The 5,922-nt window shown below is 48.0% G+C and overlaps 1 non-coding gene across 1 annotated transcript; it reads right to left on the bottom strand.

Annotated features, from left to right (window-relative positions):
* Positions 1-5,256: 5,256 nt before the first annotated feature.
* Positions 5,257-5,328, bottom strand: TRNAW-CCA (transfer RNA tryptophan (anticodon CCA)). The gene has a single exon. It is a non-coding gene; the product is annotated as a tRNA-Trp (tRNA).
* Positions 5,329-5,922: the final 594 nt, after the last annotated feature.

The raw sequence follows: 5,922 nt of genomic DNA, 5'->3' as shown, positions 1-5,922 counted from the left end.
CTGTTTCCAGTAGCAATCCAGCGAGGAAAAGAGTGCAGAAATAAAATGGAGTCACTATGGTCAAGCTGTAAAACTGTTAAAATCCAGTAGGCTGAGGCATGAGAAAACAATTTTATTAAGTTGGGAACGTAAACTTCTGAACTTTCAGTTTTGCACCAGTGCCTGGATGTACCTAAATTCCAGAGATAGACCTCTGAAGGATTTAAGAAAGAATGATTGTGTGCTGGAGATGTGCATATCTCTTATAGATAACCACCTGTCACGCTGAAGGAGGAATGTTTCATTATCCAGACCACCAGACATCTGGAAGATAACCATGCTCAGCTAATCCAAGCGCCGAGGATGCAGGACTAACCTTTTCTCAAATTTGCCCTTTACTGCTGTCAAAGTAAGAAGCATCCAAACCTGTAGAGAATTGTTATGGCATTTCTTTGAGCCGAACTGATGACATACGTAGGGAACAAGATCTCAGATGCTCTAGAGAAGAACAGTGTTGCAGCTCCTTTTATGCATCTGAAATCAGGGAGGGAACCTAAAGATTACGTGAAGGTGGGAGAAAGCAAGGGCCGTTAAGGCTGTGTGCTCTCCCGAGGAGGGTTACACCCTGCAGGGGTATTACCTCTGGCGTTTGGAAGGTGTGTCAGCCTGGATACACAAGCACACTGTGTGGCTTCAAAACCTTCCACTAAAGAAATGATAGGCTGGGGCGTGACTACCCACCGTGACCTGCCCTGTTAGGAAGTTATGGTTCATTATAGCACTCCTTTTTCGTCCACACCATAAAAACTCTCGAACTTTTCTTTCTCCTTTGGAACACCCTGGGTATTTCCTAGTTGTGTTTCTGGTTTGCAAACCCTAAGGCCCTTAAATAAACCTTTGTGATTTACTTCTAGTCAAAGCCTCCTGATTCTTTTGAACTCAGTTGACACCAGGAAGCCCAGCAATAACCCCTGTAATCACCCCACATGGCCAGGACTTTAAGAACTGACAGATGTCTTGATTTTTGTCTTTGCTTCCAATTTGGAACCATTTAGAGAATGCCAAACACGCACCCCTGACCAATCACACAGGACGCCCACTCCTAGTGAGCCTGCCTCCAGCTTCCCCGGACAGCCTCCATCAGGGCCCCCGAGCCTTCCCTCTGTCCCACTGTGAAGCTCTCCCACTCCTGCGCCTGCCCCTAAGTCTCTGCCTAAACGCAATGCGGGTGGCTGAGGGCCTGTTAGAACAAGCTCTGAGTAAATGGCCCCTGCTCGTCTCGGTGGGTTCGTCTTCATTTCTGTCCACACCTTTGATTCCTCCCTCTGGTTGGCTCTCCCCATCGGCCAAACTCAGTTGGAAACAAGAGGGCCAGGGTCACACAGATGAGATCCACAGAGGAGTCACACGGGAGGGTCCTACATGGGGTCAGACTCACCAAGGGCTATCCATGTGGATGTTGCAAATGGAAGACCCACGAGAGAAGTCACATTAGGACAGAGCCAGGGACAGTGGGCCACCCACATCACCTACAGAAGTCACATCTGGGCCATACAGGGGTCTCCAGGGGAGCACCTGCCTACTCTACTCATCCCCACACAAGCCAATGCCAGAGGCATCCCCTTTCAGAGCCCTTGGGTACGGATGGAGATTTGGTTCTAGAGACCTGCTCTCTGCCTGACCCTCAGGTGTCCCAGGTTCCTCAGTCCCTGAGGCTATTTGCTGAGTTGCCCAACACCTTGCCCTTAAAAACTATGCACACTTAAGTGTCCCTTGGAAGGTCTTTCTATGTCCTCAAGGGGTACAACATTCACTGGTGCTTATAACTTTTTTTGAGTAGGTAGTGTATTCACATTGTGGCAAAACAACATAAAAATGTACGTGACATGTTTTGTTCCCACCTCTGCCCTCTTTCTTTCACTTATTCCTTCTAACTAGTCATTAGTTGATTTTATAAAAATTGTTGGTTTCTGGCCTAGCCAGGCTTGGCTCAGTGGCTGGCCATCGACCTAGGGATCCTGGAGATCGCTGTTCAATTCTCGGGTTGCGAGCTCGATCCCCAGTCGGGGGCGTGCAGGAGGCAGCCGATCAAAGACTCTCTCATCATTGATGTTTCTCTCTCTCTGCCTGTCCTTTCCTCTCTCTGAAATCAGTAAAGATACATTAAAAAACAAAACAAAACTATTGGTTTCTGTACATTAAGTTTGTGCCTCACTATTTTACTGACTTCTCTTTTTTTCAGTAATTTTTCAGCTAACTCTTAAGTTTTCCAGTTATGCAATAATATCATTTGCAAATAGTGATAGTGTTATCTCCTTCTTTACAATGTTTATATTTCTATTTTTTTCTATTGTCTATTGTCTGATTTCTGTCTTTGACCTATGAAATAATTTAGAAGTGTTTTTAAATATCCTAATTTTAGTATGCTTTTTCTTATTGATTTCTAGTTTAATCATAATTTGGTCAGAAAAAAGTGATCTGAATGATACTTATACTTTGAAGTTTGTTGAGATTTACTTTATGGTCTTGAAGGTGGTCACATTTTTATAAATGTCCCATGTGAATCAAGAAAACTGTTCTCTAATTGTTGTATGCAGATTTCTATCTATGTCCATTTGATCAAGGTTGTTAATTTTATTATCTAAATCTTGATGTCTTTAACTGATGTTTTGGTCTGCGTAATCAACCAATTATCTCTATTCTTTTAGTGATTACCCTACATTTTAACATACTCAGCCTGGTGTCTGGTTAATAAATGTCCTTTTTCTAAGACAATATAACCACCTTAAAACTTTCCTCCCAAAATATGTTCACTCTGGCTTGCATGTCGCTCTTGTCCAATATTAGAGAATTATTTTTCAATTCCATAAGTTTGTAATATTGTTACTGCTTCTATATATACAAGGTTTGTTGGCTATCCCTACACGATTACCATTGTCTTTGCTCACCAGTCCTACATTTCAACATTCAGCCTGGGGTCGTTTCCTTCTCCCTGAAGGTCATCCTTTAGCTACTCCTTCAGAGAGGGATGCTGCCATGTGGTTTCACTTGTTTGAAAGATAATTTCCTACATATATAATTTAATGTTTGCAGTTATTTTCTTTCAGTACTTTGGGATTATTAGTGCACTTTCTCTGACTTCCATTGTTGCAGCTCAGAGTTCAGCTTTACTCTGATTTTGTTTTTGGTAGATAATTGGCCTTTCCCCCCACGCTGGTTGTTTTTTAAATCTTTACTTTCTATAATGCGCAGTTTCCTTATGCTGTATATAGGTATGGATTTCTATTTCCTTATCATGCTTAGGATATAGTGTGCTTCTTAAAAGTGAGGACTCGTGTTTTCCATCAGCTTTGAAAAGTTATTAGCCACCATCTCTCCACACACACCTCTCCCGACTGCCTCTAGTAACTCTCTGCGGAAACTCCACTTAGGCTGATAGTAGACCTGTCCCTTCTGTCCTCCATATCGCTTCATCCCCTGCCCCCAAACTTTCTATCTCCTTGCCTCTTTATTTGCCTTCTGCGTAATTTCTTAAATTCTACCTTTGTATTAGTTATCTATTGCTAATAGGTACCAAATTACCCCCAAGTCTAAGATCTCAACATTTATTATCTCACACAATTTCTGAGGGTCCAAAATTCTGACTGGCTTGGCTAGTTGGTTCTGGTTCAGAGTCTCATCTGAGGTTGGAGTCAAAATGTTGTCTGGGTGGCAGACAGGGAAGAGGGACTGGGGCTCACCCTCATCAGATGCCCCCATGGGAGCCCTAAGTGTTCTCACAACGTGGCAGCTGGCTGTCCCAGGGGCAGGGGCAGGGGCAGGGGCAGGGGCAGGGGCAGGAACCAGAGGTCCTTTTATGACCTAGTCTCCAAAACCACTTGCTGGAGCTTCTGCGTTGTTCTTTTCATTAGACTCAGGGCCTTGAGTGCAGCCCACAGTGGAGGGACCGTGCTGGGCGTCACCTTCTCAAGGGAGTGGGGAGAACTGAGGGCATGTTTGAACCCGCAAAACATTCAATTTCATTAATTTTTTTTTTTAACTCTGTCTTATCTGCTGTTTAATATAACTATTGCTTCTGATTTCAAACATTCAATCTTTCATTCTAAAAAAATATATATTTCAGTTATTTAAAACATACTTGGTCGTTTTTATCGTCCCTTGTTCTGTGGTCAACTTTTTAGTCCTTTTATTTTTATTTTTTTCATTCTCTCTTTTATTTTTAAAAGACTAAATCGGTGATTCTACATCTGTAGCCAATAATCCCCGTACCTGAAGCCTGTGGGTCTGATTTTGCTGGGTCTTGTTTATAGAGTCCTCTCTATCGATTTATTTTCTCTTAAAATACACTCTGAGCAAATGTGACGGGGACTTTGGACGTGTGAAGCCAGACGTCTGAGGGTGTATCTCTTGCAGGGAATCTGCTGCTTCTGCCTGGGAAATTATAAAAGTTTCTTGATTTGGAGGCTTTGAACGAGGCACGCAGAGTGAATTCCAACCTGATGCTCATGTTTCACAGTACCAGGGCCGTGAACCCCGCAGCCAGACGTAACGAACGTGAACCTTTGGAAACGCTCGTTTGAAAGGCGCGGGCGCCGTCCCCCCGCCCCGCCCCGCCCCCCGCCCCGGCGCCACACTCGGGGGCTGGCGCGTAGCCGGCTCCCGGCTTCAGGGCGCGCGGGCCGAGCGCTTACACGTTCGTGCTTCATGTGTATGCGACTTCCTTCCTTTCTGTGCACCCCTCTTTTGAACAGGCAGAGCTCTCTCTTTTTTTAGCTATTAAACAGCACTGACGTGAGTACCTAGGTCTTGCGGGCGCGGCCGGGCCGGCGGAAGGGAGGGGGCCCGGGGACGCGAGGCGAGACGGACACACGGCGCCAGCCCCCGGGCGAGTTAAGTTCTGCGCCAGGTAGAGGTGGGCGTGGCTCCGAGGGGGCGGGGGCGTGGCTCCGCGGGGGCGGGGCGGGCGGGGCCGGGAGCGCGGCGGCGGGGCCAGGGCCGGAGGGGCCGAGGCGCTCGGGGCGCGGGCTGTGCGCTGGCCGGGTGGGTCCCTCCCCGGGGTCACGCGGAGGCCTGGCGCGGCGACTGCTGTCGGTCCCCAGGAGCCGCCTCCTCTCGCAGTCGCGGTTGACAAAGCCTGTGCTCGTGACGACAGAAAAAGGAACGGGCTTTCTGTGCGGTTGGCGAGATAACGCACCTCCCGCGGCCAAATCTCCCTTCCACGCCTTTTACTCCGTTTGTTACGCTCTAGTGTAGCTGGAGAAGAAAAAGAGCCGGACGTGACCCCGACGTGACTTGAACACGCAACCTTCTGATCTGGAGTCAGACGCGCTACCATTGCGCCACGAGGTCCCGGCGAGGCGGCGGCGCTGCGCTGCTGAAGTCCTCGCTGCGCCGCGGGTCCCGCCGCCGGGGACTCGCTGGAGTGCGTGCGCCCTGCGGAGCTGCGGCGCAGCTTAAGGGGGGAAAGCCTCTCCACGAACCTGCTGTTCGTTTGTCCGTCCTTTTTGGAAAAACGTCTGTTCAATTCCTCTGCCAGTTTTGAAAATCAGATCGTTTGCTTGTGAGTTGTGTGAGTCTTTACATAGTTTGGATACTAACCTCTTATCAGATACATGACCTGCGAATAATTTATCCCATCCCATAGGTGGCTTTTTCATGCTGTTGACTGCCGCTTTTGAGAAATTCTTTATGGTCGACAGCGTTCCAGATGTGCCCCCTTTCCTCCCACTGCCCCCTCCGCCTGGTTCCCGCCGCGCCCTGTGTGTGGCCAGAGCCTCCGCTCCTCCGGATCCACTTGGATCGTGTTTATCGGGTGGACACAGGTGCAGCTTACACGTCCGCGGCTTGTGTCCAGTTCCCCAGTGACGCTCAGAACCATAAAGAGAAGGGGAAAGGGCTGCAACGTGGCCTCTTGGCGCTTGAGAAAGGGGCACTTCTGCGGCA

This window comes from Miniopterus natalensis, chromosome 17 (genome assembly GCF_054644295.1).
Source record: "Miniopterus natalensis isolate mMinNat1 chromosome 17, mMinNat1.hap1, whole genome shotgun sequence".
In the NCBI taxonomy this organism is placed as follows: Eukaryota; Metazoa; Chordata; class Mammalia; order Chiroptera; family Miniopteridae; genus Miniopterus; species Miniopterus natalensis.
The sequence above is the reverse complement of the archived record's forward strand: the minus strand, read 5'-3'. Positions and strand labels throughout refer to the sequence as shown.